This window comes from Meleagris gallopavo, chromosome 4 (genome assembly GCF_000146605.3).
Source record: "Meleagris gallopavo isolate NT-WF06-2002-E0010 breed Aviagen turkey brand Nicholas breeding stock chromosome 4, Turkey_5.1, whole genome shotgun sequence".
Classification (NCBI taxonomy): domain Eukaryota; kingdom Metazoa; phylum Chordata; class Aves; order Galliformes; family Phasianidae; genus Meleagris; species Meleagris gallopavo.
Genome location: NC_015014.2, coordinates 41,021,219 through 41,036,375, shown reverse-complemented (window position 1 = coordinate 41,036,375; position 15,157 = coordinate 41,021,219). Strand labels below are relative to the sequence as shown.

General features: G+C 36.5%; 1 long non-coding RNA gene across 1 annotated transcript; it reads left to right on the top strand.

Moving 5' to 3' along the window:
• Positions 1-5,319: 5,319 nt before the first annotated feature.
• LOC104910741 lies at positions 5,320-14,724 on the top strand. Its single transcript, XR_793377.2, has 3 exons — positions 5,320-5,389; positions 11,497-11,656; positions 12,687-14,724. It is a non-coding gene; the product is annotated as an uncharacterized LOC104910741 (long non-coding RNA).
• Positions 14,725-15,157: the final 433 nt, after the last annotated feature.

Sequence of the window (15,157 nt, the reverse complement as noted above, 5' to 3'; positions counted from 1 at the left end):
TTTTTTACTTCTCAAAAATATTTATTTCTAACTTCATTGTTCATTTCATTTTTAAAACATTCTCTGCTGCCCATTGAGAGACATCTCAGGATGTCACTGGCTCTTTTGCTTTAGTTGTTAACGCGTTGTATCATCATGAAGAATATCCATTTTCTGTACTGTACTAGCATTCTTAAGGTTGTACAGAACATACATATGCAGAGGAAGAAAATAAGCTTAAAAAGATCACCTCGTTCCAAACCCCTTCCAGGTAAGTGACAAAAAACCCTACAAAGCACAAGTACAGCTCTGAACATAGCCCAAATGCACTGTCAAAAACACGTGAGACCTCCTGCCACTAAATGTACTCAGTGCACCATGCTCGAGCACCAGAGTCAGCCTCAGACTGCATAAACAGGCTTTGCTGTTTTTCCCCTTTCCTTCTGCTATTAATTCCACCTTCTGACCTCTACGCTGCCTTGTGTTCATACAATCTCAGACACAAGACCTTCACAAGACCAAGGAGCTCATGAGAGACAGTAGTTGAACTTACCAACAGAAAGTATTCAGTTTCTGTTGGCAAATTCCCATCTTCCCTTATGAGGTACACGTTATGGCACTCTCTAAAACAAGGAAGCATTGCTATCCTATCTTGCAACCAACCCGCAAAGATTTTGGAAAAAATTTCCCACCTTTCATATTTCAAGCACACGCACATATCCATCCATATCACTTTTCTTACCTCCCAGGCTCCTTCCACTACTACCTCTACCTGCTTACCCCATCTTTTTATACATATAAGTACCCCACCTGGGCAGCAGTTTCAATAACAACACTAACCTGACAAGATTGGAGTATTTGCTGATTCTTCTCACAGACAAGCACCTGACATGGATACCCTTCTCTCAAAGTCTCTGCTACCTGGACATTATTGAATTACATTGGCTTATGTCTGCTTTGCAGACAGTTACAAATTCTGGAAGGTATCAGAAGGAACTCAGCATTTCACAAGATGGATGAAATAGTACCGTGTTTAAGAAATATAGTGATTTTTTCCTGACAGCTAATTATTATGTGACAACTGTATTCACCAGAGAACAAAACTTTATACCCTTGATAACAGGATTGAAAAAATAAGAAGGTAATACAAGTTATTTGTCTTCGTGGACTCTTATAACTAAAAGCTGTCATTCAAGACTGCATCTGTTCTGCAAATAGACTGAAAATAAAAGTGCACTGGTGCGGTCCATTTAGTAATATACCTATGACCTCAAAGTATTAATGTTAGGAGGTACCTATAGCAACATACACTTTATTACACAAAAAGCAATTTAAGAGAAATATACTAACACTCCTACCACTGAAAACAATGCTTCTTGTAATACAATTTACACTAAAATTAAGGCTTAAAGATTCTTAAGCATCGTAGGACATTTGATCTAAGCTGAATTTTAGATTTATGCTATTTACTTTAAAATTTTCCCCAGAGGCCTGGTGGGAAATACAAGTCTATTAACATATAGGGAATAAGAAATAAAAAAAAAAACCAATATTGATTAAATATATATCTATTCCACATTCGTCTCCCTGATTTTGCTGTTCATGTCACTTGAGACAGCTAAGTCTTTTTCCCCAAGTCATCCACCCATTTTCTCTTCTTTTCAGGATCTCAGAAATGTCTAAATACAATAGTTATCTGGTATAAATATCTCTTATTAATGCTTAGGCTGTCTAACATCCAAAATGTGTTTTCAAATATCATTTACTATTCTCTATACACTATAATCAGCATAGTGTAGTCATGCCACTGTCAAAGGAGATCTTGTGCATTTTTTTGCTGCATCTCCAAAATGACAATTTGGAAGCTACGGTTGCCCTTTAAGGATTACGCAGGAGAAAAAAAAACACAAGTCACCCCTGAAATATGTCTCCATAAACATATTTTCAAGAAGCCAGCGAGGGAAGGAAAAGAAAGGTGAGCAATTTCCCACTTTGGAAATAAAGATCAGTAGAAAAGCTAATAAAAATTTTAAAATTCATCTGTTATAGAGGAGAAATTGACAACTTATGAAATAAGTGGAAGAAAAAAAAGAAAATATCAGTTTCTAATTAAATTAGATGACCAAGAGAACATCAAGAACAAGAGGCAGAGGGAGACAGGAATTTAAAAATGTAGGCAAAATAACTGAAACCCGTACAACAGGAAGAAGAGCATGACAGATTCAGAGGTCAGTGTTTGATAACAAAAGATGTTGTGGTGAAAAGAAAGCACAGAAGAAATAGATGCCCCCATTTTCTTTATCAAACTTGCCCCCACACTGTTTAATCAATTTCCAGTGCATGAAGCAAGGAGCTCAGTTCTCTTCTCACCTTCTTTACCACAACTCTTATTCCACCCAAGTCTTCAACAAATGGTTTGCCTACCCGCTGCTCTGCAAAACCCTGTGGCTCTCCTCTGTTTACTAGTTTAAGTATACATCCAAAACTCAGTTGCACTGTGGGTTTCTGTTTTTTTTTTTGTGTGTGTGTGTGTTTTTGTTTTGTTTTGTTTTGTTTTTCTTTGCATAAATTCTTTCACTTTTGAGTGGAATTTGAGGGGAGCCAAACGCACAAAAATATTGAAGTTCCTTCCTTTCCCCATCTGTTCTATTACCTACTGCAGACAGTATGTTATGTATTCTTTTTTTTCTCTCCATCAGACTGGAAATACATATTATCCTCTTCATTATAAGTTTTGCTTCCGCTACACTGAAGCTCACCTTGTGCTTCAATGACAACATATTTTCTGGGCTGCTTCCTCCAACTTGTCTCTGAAATAAATGAATTGTGCAAGTAAAGCACACACTGCATGCTCATTAAAGGCAGTAGCACACATACTCTCAACATGGTCATGCAAACACAGGTTAATCTGAACTAAGTTACAGAGCACAGAGGTATTAAGTAGGTAGCGACTCAGTTAGTAAAACTGACTTTTTTTCAAGTGTATATTTTCACCAAGAAGCATGAGATCTTGCCCAACACTGCTGGAAAAAAAAAATATGTTTACAGCATCCCAAAGCTGTCATCTTAATCTAGGTTGTCTCCTGCACAGACAAATAAGGCACAGTTAATCTCTGGGCTCATCCCTGATGTGTCAGTGTACAAGGAAGATGTACCAGTTTTGCCCTGACTATTCTCCAAGCTTTTTCCAATCAGCCTTTCTGTACTGCATGGCAAGAGTGCTCCTTATGCACAGCAATTGCCACATCTGCAAAAACCGTATGAGGAAGAAGGTGATGGAAGAAAAGGTTTAAACTTTCTTCAATAAGTGCCACTCATTTTAGTCCCGGTTCTGGGGCACAGTGATTCCATCAAACATTGACATTGTGTACAGAATTACCTAGATTGGAAGCAAGAATTATACTTAATGAGGGCTTCTAAATTCCAGAATAAATGAGTAAATATATATTTTTCCCCCCACTACTGCACATAGAAATTTTAACTGTCTTCAAGTAAAAAAATGACAATGGGAGAACTGAAAATCATTCCAGTAATTACTGAAAGGGTGACAATAAAATTTTGAAAGGAATTTTCATATTAGCAAATCTCATTACAGATTTAAAAAGCTAACTGTAAGCAAAACTGTAATAAATACCATGACATCGACTATACTTAATTTTCTGCAACTCTCAATATACTTGTAACCATTTAAAGTATATGCATCAGCCGAATATGAGTGTTTGTAGTGGTGCTAAAGCATCATATGAATCAATCATTCAAAATACTACTCCCACTTAGGTTGTTTTCGTGTTTCTCCCCTTTACAGTTCCTAAATATTGCTAACTGTCATGTTCCCCTAGTCTCTAGAAAAAGGAACTCAGTGCAACATAGTGAGCTTTCTTAGTAATTCCTGACACAGAAGCAGTATTGACAAACAGATTACTAACAGTGCAGAAGACACACATGGAATGAACTAAGCCTGACACTTGTTTTGTGTGAACTATGCTGCAGATATACATCAAATTAAGGATTAGGATATTAGTAAACAATAGCAAAACCTTAGCTCCTGATTCAGTGAACATTTTTGTTAACAAAAACAGACATGGAAAAGATGGGTACTAATTTATTTCAAAGAGAAAATCAATCAGTAAGAGGAAGAAAAAAAAAAGCTATCGATCTCCCTATCACTTTTCTCTGTACTGACATTCGCAAAATAAATCATAAAGATGTAATATTTTTGACCAAAAGCAGAAAATAAAACTAAGCAAATCTTGTAAAAAAAAATATATATATTTGCTCAATATATTCTACATCATTTGAAGAGTGAAAAACATCAGGATTGCTTTCAGATTATTTATTTTCCCATAAAATCACAATCATTTAGTAATAATGAAGTAAGACAGTTAAATTTGTGGTCCTTTCAAGTGGTATCATACCTACTTTCTTTATTAGACAGATAACTGTTCACCAGAGACTATCTAAGGTGGATTCAGTCCACAAACAATTTCTTGGTCAGTAGAGATATAGAACAAAATCTCTCTATAGAAGAATTAAGAAGTAGTAATAACTCTACCATTCAGATATGCTAGCTGTAACCCTGAATTACACCCTTAAAGATGAAGGGACAAGCTACTTTATGCCTCTATTACTTTCTTATCACGTCAGCTAAATTTGTTACAAAATCCTAATAAAAAGGGCTTTTTTTTCTTCAAACACTGCTTTATTCCATTAACCAGATGAAAAGCACTGATTTATTTCATATGAAATGCTGAACATTGAGTAGTTATCAATGGCTCAGATTGAATAAACAAAAGCAAAATGAGTCTTTTTAACGAATGATATGTGGATACAATGCCATAGCTACTGCAGTTTATAATAAACTCCTACATTTAATACCACTGAGGTGTCATTATGTATTTTCCTCCCTTCTTTGATGTTGCATTATTCAAATATTCATAACGTAACTTTGGAAATGCCATTCCTTACTAATGGCTCTATATAGTTTCCTCATCTCTTAAAGAAATAATAAATACAATTTCAAGTGCTTAGTATTGACTTCTTACAATGTTATACTGTAGTTCAGCTGCTCAGGTGTAAATAGGAGGATGCCATAGGAATCAGAGTCAAATGTTGGTTCTCCACTTGCACTAATGAAATTGCAAGTTTGTTCAAAAAATAAATGCAAAGAACCTGTGCAGCTAAGAAATAACAGTGTGTATGGGGACTGCTGAATCATGGCCTGAACATCTGATTAATCACCTGAGACGAGCAATGAGTCAGCCACCGGTGAATTGCCTTCACCTGTGCCGTTGGAAGGGGTGGAGCCTGGCTCCACCTCTCCTAGACCCATTTAAGAGCTGACCACCAGTGGGGAAGGATATCTTCTGGAGATCTACTCTGCTGGAGTTTTCCATGTGAGCCCAGGTTATGGGTGAGTGTATTTATCATTTCTGTTTCCTGCTTTGGTGTAATAATATCATAACTAAGCTCTCTGTTATACTTTAACATCTGTATATTCATTAATTGTATAGTGATATAAATATTACTAATTGCTGCTATGAAATTGAACACAACAGCATCATCAGTACTAATTCAGGTAAGTTCATAAATTCAGCATGGGTTGTGAGCTATCCATAGTGTTTAGTCAATGCCTTAGACTACATCAAAAGTATAAGATAATTTTATATGATGGCTTATTGTCCTTATGTATGCAAATAAAATTAAAAGCAATACATCTGTTCATAAACACAATCAAGGTTGTATGGGAAATTACACAAATCATATCCATGGGGTAGAATTTCAACTTTAGAGAACAATGTATGTTCAGTAGACCTTGTAGCAAATCACAGCTAAAATTAATCAATCACATCAGCTATAGATATAACCAACATAATTGAAATGGATAGTGATTAAAAAATCACATGTAATGATCCAGCATAGATGTCTTATGAATGAAAGCCCTTAATTTTCACATTTAGGTTATTGCTGCATATTTTGTCATAACTGAAAACCAGAAAATCAAAACTTAGTTATGATGAAACTGATATTACAATGCCAACAAAATACTTAATTCAAATACTGCTAATAAAAACTCTTGTAGTAGTCTTAAGTTTTCAAGCTATAGCAGTTTCCTTGAGATAGGTGATGATTACTAACAGTAAGCTAGCCTTATAAATAAGTCTTTAGGCTGGACATATAAAAAGATAGATATTACAACTAATTACTTCTAATGAAGTTTTTAATGCACACCGCAATTGCTGAGAAAGGAAGTGGGATATATTAGCTACTTTTTTTAGTGGCTTTATAGACTTGGGAAACCTGCCTACCAAGACAGAACTCAACTTTGAATAATTTAGCCTGATGAGCAAAGCAGGCATATATTCTTAACATCAGCTAACCAACTGGTTCTAAATCTTAACAAAATGAGCTGGAAAGAATGACAGGTTTTTGGAGATGGAAAATTAAATGACCTGTCAGTAATCACTTCAACCTGCTCTCCACATAAATGAGAAGATAGTGTTGGTAATGATGCTAGTAAGGAAAATGTCTGATTAACTCACTATCAACATTTGATAATAGAAGCAGGAAAAAAAGACTAGAAAATACTGTCAGTTTAAGTAAGAATTGCGGCACAGTGAACAAGGGGATTTGCCATGATATGTTAATACGTTAATTTCTGCCCTTTGAAATGTCACAGAAGCTGAATTCAGTAGCTCCATCTTGTCCATGTATGCTAAAGTACATATGTTAATAGGCTAACTGTTGCAAAAGGGGAATCACTGAAAAGGAAAAGAAATTAAAAATAGGGTTAGAGTTAGCAAGAGAGCTTTATTGGCAGATCCTTACTGCTACTTCCATTGGAGTTGCGAAGGGTTAACTGAGAATCTGCATCTGTAACAAATCCTGCTAAGGCAGTTACAGATTCATCTGCCAAAACAGGCTTGCCAAGAAGCTTGCCCTAAAAATTTAGCTTCTATGAGACTGACTCATTTTCTGGGTATAAGAAATCCAGATGAATTTGCTGACAAATGTCTCCTTGTACAGGACTGAAGTCAGGCCTTTTCCCTTTAGAGGTCATAATTGTACCACGGATTTCATTCTTGCCATTATCTTCTTAAATAACTTGAATGTATTAGTTTTGCTTTCCCCTCTTAAGAACAATGAACAGGATTAGTCCTTCTGTATCAGGTTAAATTCTAATAAAAGATAAAGTGGCAGCAATACAAATTCCTTTCACAAACAAAGCAACTCAGAAATCACAATCTTCTCTGACTGCATTGCTTAGCAGTCTGTTCCAATGCTGCTGTGTTGTGATAATATTAAAAAAAAACTGATTTCATATATCAGGAGCAAAAGCTGAAATCTGATTCTAGTACAAGTTGATATCCATAGACTGATTATATTCTCCTTAAGGACTTTAACTTTCAAAGGTACTTGGCATTCTAATTATGTAATGAACATGCAAATTAATTATTTAAAATAATTATTTTGCCCAGCTCTGTCATCTTAAAAATCACTCATTCCAATGAAAAAAGTTCAAATATGTACAGTTCATCTATTGTTAGCTTCAAACAGCCAAAAATTTCTAAGTTCAAATTAGCTTGCAACAGATGTCATTTTTTCAAGATTCTTACTAAACAGATCAGTTCTCAGTAGAATGAACATACCCAGAATGTTCTAAGAGGTGTATTTTTTAAATGTTGACATATGAAATAGTCTGTACCTTCTGTCCATTATGAGATTACAAGCAGAAGAAAAAAATACAGCTTTTCAGTTTGTGATCCATATCAGCTAAGCATGCATGATGGGACTTCATTACTTCACCCCAGATGCATATGCAAGGTGCTTATTCAAGCCCATAGCAAGCTCCAGTACGGGATATGCTCAGTTCAGTAGTTTGTGAGGAAAAAGATGTTAGAAGTCACTCAGCACATTCAAAAAGCAGCTCTCTAGAGCAATAACATGAACCTAATGGGATATGTAGGATTGGTTGTTTGTTTGTTTTTTTGAAACAATGAATGTGGCCTGCTATTGCTCATATCATGAACTTGCACTCAACAGGGCTTATAGCACCTGCTAACCTGCACAATCTAGGCCTTCAAAGAGCTGGTGTTTTGGCAGCCAGAACACACTTCAGCCTCTTTTAGTACATCTTTATGCTGCTGTAAGTGATCCTAATTGAGCTGTGCCTGCACTTGTTAATACTAAACCTTCATTTGTTGATTAGCTATTCTCAGCACACTATTCTATTTTCCAGATGCATCTCTTCTCTTTTTTTGCCTTGCTCAGTATATATCAGTAATCTAAAATTAAAATACTACTTAAACTTTTACTGCTAGGCAGGTGCACAGCATCTGAGTATAATATTAAATTGTTAAGAAACCATACAGGTACTCTTGAGATGAAACAGACTCCCCTAAAAATTTGGTAGTAAAATACACCAAATAGTTGAGCTTCCAGTAGTGCCAGCTGTGATCACCTATGATTGTTCTTCCTGCAAGCTAAAACCAATTCTCTGATCAAAATAAGTAGTTTATCTTTACTTTGGGTCGTTATACTTTTGACCTGATTATTGTTCTTTTCATTCTTACTACTTGTTCTCAGAGAAAGTACAGTCTTGCTCCACAAGGAGTAAGATCAAATGAGAAATTAGTCAAAGAAACTGTGCCTCACAGAGCACAGATGTGTTCTGCTCAATCACAAAGAAGCAAAATTTCTTCTGTCAGGTTCTTAGCAGTACCAGGCTAAGTATTCACAGGTACACCAATAGTCACATACAAAAATAAAAGCTGAAACCACCCAACTGGTGAAGGGGCTTTCTAGCTGTACAGAAACTACTCCTTCCCAAAAAACAACTTAGGTTCAAGAGACATTTCCCCTTCCATGGCTGGCCCTTATATTAACCTGGGGTGGCTCCACCCTGGTCCACCTGTTCTGGTGGCATGAGGAACACAGGTGCAAACAATTTGCCTGTGCTCCCTGGGCCAGCCACACCCCTTCAACCAGGTGTTCAATCACCTGTTCAAGCTGTGCTCAACAGTTCCTGTTCAAGATGCAATAGTGAAGTTATGATTATATGGTACTTTTCACAAAGTATAGGTAAAATTGAAACTTTTATTAGTCCTAACTGAAGCTAAAATTTCATTTGATTGAAGGTAGGTTGTGTTTCTTCAGTATAATGATGGAATAACTGAAAACCCAAGCATTTTCTAGTTTGGTCGTTTTTGTATCAAATATGAAGTTCTATAAGTGAGAGTATAATTATTTCAGTTTTACAGAAGGAGAACTAGTCTATACAGAGATCAAATGACATAGTGTTAGGCTAAAATGACCTAATTTTTTTTCTGTCCTTAGTATAAAGCTGTAGCCTCTTTGATACCAGCATATTCAAACACATATCAAGCACCAATATGAGATATGCTGAACTCAGTAGTTTGCCAAAATTAAATACTACTTACAGACTGCTAGTATATCTGAGAAACAGCTCTTGAGAGCAATACAACAAACCAAAGGGGACTGTAAGACTAGGAGTATGGAGGGGGGAGTTCTAGGTGGATTTTCTTAGGAAAAAAAAAAATCATGCAATCATATGACATCACTCCCACATGTTGCTGCTTCTACCAGTTTCAATTAAAGTGTCTCTTTCTTTTAGTTTTAAGCAACATAAAAACTAGCAAGACAACAGAAGTAAAGGTAAACAACTTGACTGTAACATATCTGGTTTTCCTGCAGTTTTATGTGTAACTTCCAGTTAGCCACAGCAATCCATCTGAAATGTCAGAGTTCAGGAGATGAGAATGGCTTCTAGAAAGTCTCAGAAATCTGGGCAAAACCAAGCTTCATTAGTTTTGCTGCTGATGCAATAGCTTGAATTTCATTCAATATTATTTCTGAATAGCATCTGCATTTAAATTCAAACAAAAGCAAAGATTATTGTTTCCAATAATCTTCACAGCTATAGGGATAGTTGAGTATTGTAATTGGTGGCCCGTGAAAACTATATGTAAAGCCACCATCTATAGGTGGACAAATAAATGGTAAAGTAAGTCAGAAACCAGTTAAGTTCATGCTATCACAGAATAATGAAATAACTTAGATAATTTCATAGTGATTCTTCTAAGCCAGTTCTCTTCAATGAAAAAAGAACTTTCCATTATAAAATTTATAATTTTAAAATTATATAATAATAATATATTTATAAATTTATATATAAATTTATATATTATTTATCTATTAAATTTATAATATAAATTATAATAATAAATAAACTATAAAATGAGCTTTATGGACAATTTGTTCCATGAAAATAATCACAACTTTGGAATTGTTTTCACTGAGTTGTTTTTATTCAAGACTACTTCTGTGTCTCCACAATCAAAGACAAGGGACTACTTGTCAAGAGGACTTCTACTTCTAAAATTTCCATTCAATACATCTCTTGCAACGGGGCAAAATGTTCTCTGTTTATCCTGTTCTCTTTCTTCAGATATTACAAAAATAAAATGAAATCTAATTGTAGCATTACTGTTCTTTTCATATTTAGATACCTCTAAGTTTATATCTTGAACTAATTTTCTCTCGGTCCTTCCCATAAGCCTGCTCATTCTCCTCAGTGGCATAATGAGTAGCCAGAATCCACTGTAATCCTGCATAATTTACGTGCTAGTTGTGTATTATTCACACTTCATTTGATCTGCTGTCATTCTTTCTTAAAATGGCATCAAACTAAGATTCCCCTCTTCGTCAAGAAACTAAAAGTATTTGAAAATATCCATAATTAAAAACAATAATTGAAAACTAATTACTATTAATTTGTAGTAATTGTTATTGGTAAAAACTGATAAGTACATATAATGGAATGCCAAATAAGCAAATATTAGCAGAGATTAATTTCAAAAAGTGCTGCCACAGAAAATGGGTTTACTACTACTTAGCTAAATCAGTCAAGCCACAACTAATCAATCAAATGCTCAGTCCTGCAAGGATACTAGATTTGAAGAAAAATGCCAAGCATTAAACAAAATGCAGGCATTAATTGTCAGATTTGGGTTTTGGTTTAATTATTCCTAGAATTCCCACATTGCCATTCTTAATGATGTTAACTTCCCACCTCCTCAGTTTGCAAAAGTGACAAAGACCTGGAATTTTCACATTACAAAATGCAGATAAGCTCTTGTTTTCTATCTACTATTTGTGGCACAATGTGTCCATTGTCCCTGTGAAGTCAGTGGCTTCAGAAGGAACACAATCAGACTGGAACTTCAGAGTTAAGAAGTTTGCTGCTTCGTTCATTATTCACTCCAAGAAAATCTAAAAAGATCCAGTAGGATGCTGAATGCAAATCAGTGCAAAACTTGATCCTTTGGGCATTAAAAACCTTGAGAAAACAGGATGATTTCTGCTTCAGTCACTTCAGTAAGTTGTCTTGGGGCTGCTTCCAGTTTATTGGAGTGTACCAGTGAGAGTGGCTTTCTGGATGTGTCATCTTTTCTTTATGATTATAATAACCTCAAAAAATAAGCATATATCTCTTTCTAGAAAGAAAAAAGATGTCTTATCATCCCAGGATGAGGCTTCAGGGTTGGAAGTTAAATGAACTACTGGGAATGCAGAAATTACATTGAGACTGATTCAAAAGTGGAGAGGATTTCTGTGGGTAAGCATGAAGTATGAAACAGAAGAGGAAAAGCAAGAAAAGGTATTTTTCCAAATAAGAAAATATGAAGTGAAAAGCTTTGAAAAATGGTGATGTTACAAAGAAAATGAAGTTAAGCAATTTTTTTTCCCCTACAGTTACAAGTAATGGCAAGAAAGTTATGGCAATAAAAGTTATAGAAAGAAAAGTGTAATGAGTCTGATAACAAGTACTGTAGTGTAAACATCAGAATCCCTGTTTCTGACACTATACTTACTATTTACATACCCTGAACACTCGAGGGATTTAAAAATAAAAAAGTGTGCTGTAAATTGCCCAAAGATTTTGTTGGCTTTTCTGAATGTTTCTTTTGTATCATAATAGTATGCAGCAAAGTATCAGCATAAGTAGAGTGAAACTCCTAAATTTGAGAAAAATATCATGTCTTGCTTTGAGGTTCAGTATGTTCTGTGGAGGCTAAAGATAACTAATAAAATATCAATTAACAATTCAGTAATACTTATCCCCTAAACAAGTAATTCCTTAAGTTTCTGTGTAACTTAGTTTCAATAGCTCTGAGGTAATTCCATAGCAGTAAAACAAATCATGTTATCTCATCAGATTAAGTTTTGTATCACAGCTTGAGCTATAAATACTACAAACTCTTATATTAAATAAAACCTTTTACAAGAACTTAGCCTGGAAACATTGTACATATAAATAATTACACTTGTGAACTGTAACATTTGTCTGAATACAGACTGAATGCGTACCTTCCAGATTTTCAGATTACTGTCTTTCATTACCATACACGGTGTCTTTGTAGGGTACTTTTGCTTTGCAAATTATCATTTGTTTTAGAATGCAAAACTGTTACAAAGGAACCAGAAATATTTTTAAAACATGAATTATAGATGTCATATTTCTAAGCCCGTACATTAAAATAGTATCCCCTTAGCAACTGCGTGTACTGAGTGATGTTTAGTGTTGGATTAATCAGCAGGACTTTTTGTTTTGTTTTATCATTTATTTATTTTATCATTTATCTTCATCTTTTCTATACAGATGTTAGAGGTTTCTTTTTTTTTTACAGAAGATAGGAGTAACTACCACGAATCAGCATCCTCTCAAGAAGCAGAGATCACATGTCAATAAATACCTCTGTCTCATACCAGGCTGAGACTTCAGGAATGGAAGTGAGATGAACTACTGGGAATGCAGAAATTACAGTGAGACTGATTCAAAAGCGGAGAGGATTTCTGTGGGTAAGCATGAAGAACAGAACAAAGCTGGACAAACAAACTGGATTTCTCTGCAAGAAGAGAGGGATGTGTGGAGAAAGAAAACATCAATCCTAAAGAAAGCTGCAAGATATTACCTGTTAGATAAACGGTCACCTATGCATACATCTTGCCATGAGGATGCATAAACTGGCAGATCAAATGAACACAATCAACCCTGAATAGGATGTATGAGCAGGCACAAGATGCAGATAATGTTAGCTGAATTTTTGGAACAGGCGAGATCAAGTATAGCAGTACTGCTGACCAGTGACTTCAGTAATGTCTCATGATCTTCCATCATCTCTCCAGCATTTTTCTCAACATGCAAATTAAGTGAAACAAGTCCCTTTTTACATGATCAGAATAATATTAACTACAATATAGATGTCATCACGCTGGATATCCTCTTGGCAGTTTCAGAAAAGATGTCAGGCTCCATTTGTGAAGGCAGAGTTGCTCTCTCACACATTGTTGTCTCTGAAGTACACAGGTACATAGAGGCAGAGTCATAGAGGTATTTCTCTTCCCTGCATGTATTGCATTTTTCCCAAATATGAGAAACATTCCTCAGAACAATTACTTGTCTCTTTGGAAAGCACTGTGTTTGCTTGAAAAAGTGGTTGACTACTGAGCAATACTAAAGGTGTTGAATCTTTCCTAAAGGACCTCTGATTAATCTGTTTAGTTATCTGATGAAGCCATCACATTTGTTGACTTTATCACCTATAAGACTGTCACTTTTGCTGATCTTGTGGCTTGCTCTGTGGCTAGGTTTTGTACTCACACTTGTCTCCTAACTAAGGGTTGCTAATACTGACAAGGATGTAGTCTGATGCAACATATTGGGGGAAATTTCTTATTTCCCAGATTTATGAATATATTCCCAGAATAGTATTTCTTGTTATGCCAGAAATTGTCATGAAACCTCTTTTTGTGAAAGAAACACTAAGTTTCCAAATATATATTTTCCTCTGTTGATGCTTGTGTCATCCCTAGCTTCCACAGGGTTTTCTCATTGGACCTTCTTAGTTACCTTCTACAGAGAATCATTAAGGTTGGAAAAGACCAGGAAGATCATCTAATTCAATTATCAGTCCATCCTCACCAAACCATATCCTCAGTGCCACATTTACATGTTTCTGGAAAACCTCTAGGGATGGTGACAGCACCACCTCTCTGGGCAGCCTGTTCCAGTACCTCACCACTCTTCCTGAAGAAATTCTTCCTAACATCCAATCTGAAACTCATCTAGCACAACTTGAGGATGTTACTCCTTGTTCTATTGTTAGAAAAGGCTGATTCCCACCTCACTACAATTTCCTCTCATGTAGCTGTAGAGGTGCACTACTTTCACCAGCAAAAGTGGACTTTGTGGCCGTTGTGTACTCTTGTCACAAGCCAAAGAGGAGGTGAGGTATGGCTCTGAATCCTTGTGAGTCTAAATTGCAAATGTGACTGAACATCCCAGCAGTAAGAAAAATGTCAGCAGCCCCCTCATGGTGCAGATGCCCTTTCTTTGCAGCTAAATTCTGGGCTGATCCTCATCTCCTCTCTGCATTCTTATTAAAGATATTAAAAATATCTGACCTTGTGAAACTTCACATCTCTTTCTGGGCTGCCCCTCCCTGTCCAGTGAAACACCCGTGGAGGTCTGCTGAGGACCAGGCAGCTCTGTCTGTTTCCACGTGTCCGACCTGGATCTGGTGGCCCCCTGCTGCCGGCTCTCCCTAATTTTAATCTTCTCCCACAGCTTGATAACCTATTTTCATGCACCTACAAGGACATAGACTTGTTTTCTTTCAATGTACCAACATCTGTAAGGGGGCGGGGGCACGGTGTATGCTCAACCCACAGCCCAGAGGCTGCAGTGCCGCGGCACCTACGACGATCTCCCCTCTACTTCGAGCTTTGCTCTTGCAGAGAGCAACCGGAGGGACTGCTCTGTGGTGCCCGTGCATCTCTCTGCGTCCTTCGTTCACGAAGGGTGAGGGGATGCCGAAATCGAGCAAACCAGCGCTCCCGGCGGGCAAAGAACTGCCTTCTGCAGAAGCTGCAGAGCTCCGGGCTCTGCAGGAAAGGGGCAGCCCTTGGGGAAGCGCTGCCGCTGCAGCCCCGGAGGTACGAGCTGCCGACAGTGCTATTTTTATCGAGGTCTCCTGGGCAGGGCCGATAAGTGAAAAAACCGCAATAAACGTTTTTAAATGCTCCTCACGATGGCTTCAATTATTTATCACCATGGACTGCTGTTGTAGCTATAACATTTCCACTACCGAACGGTTTA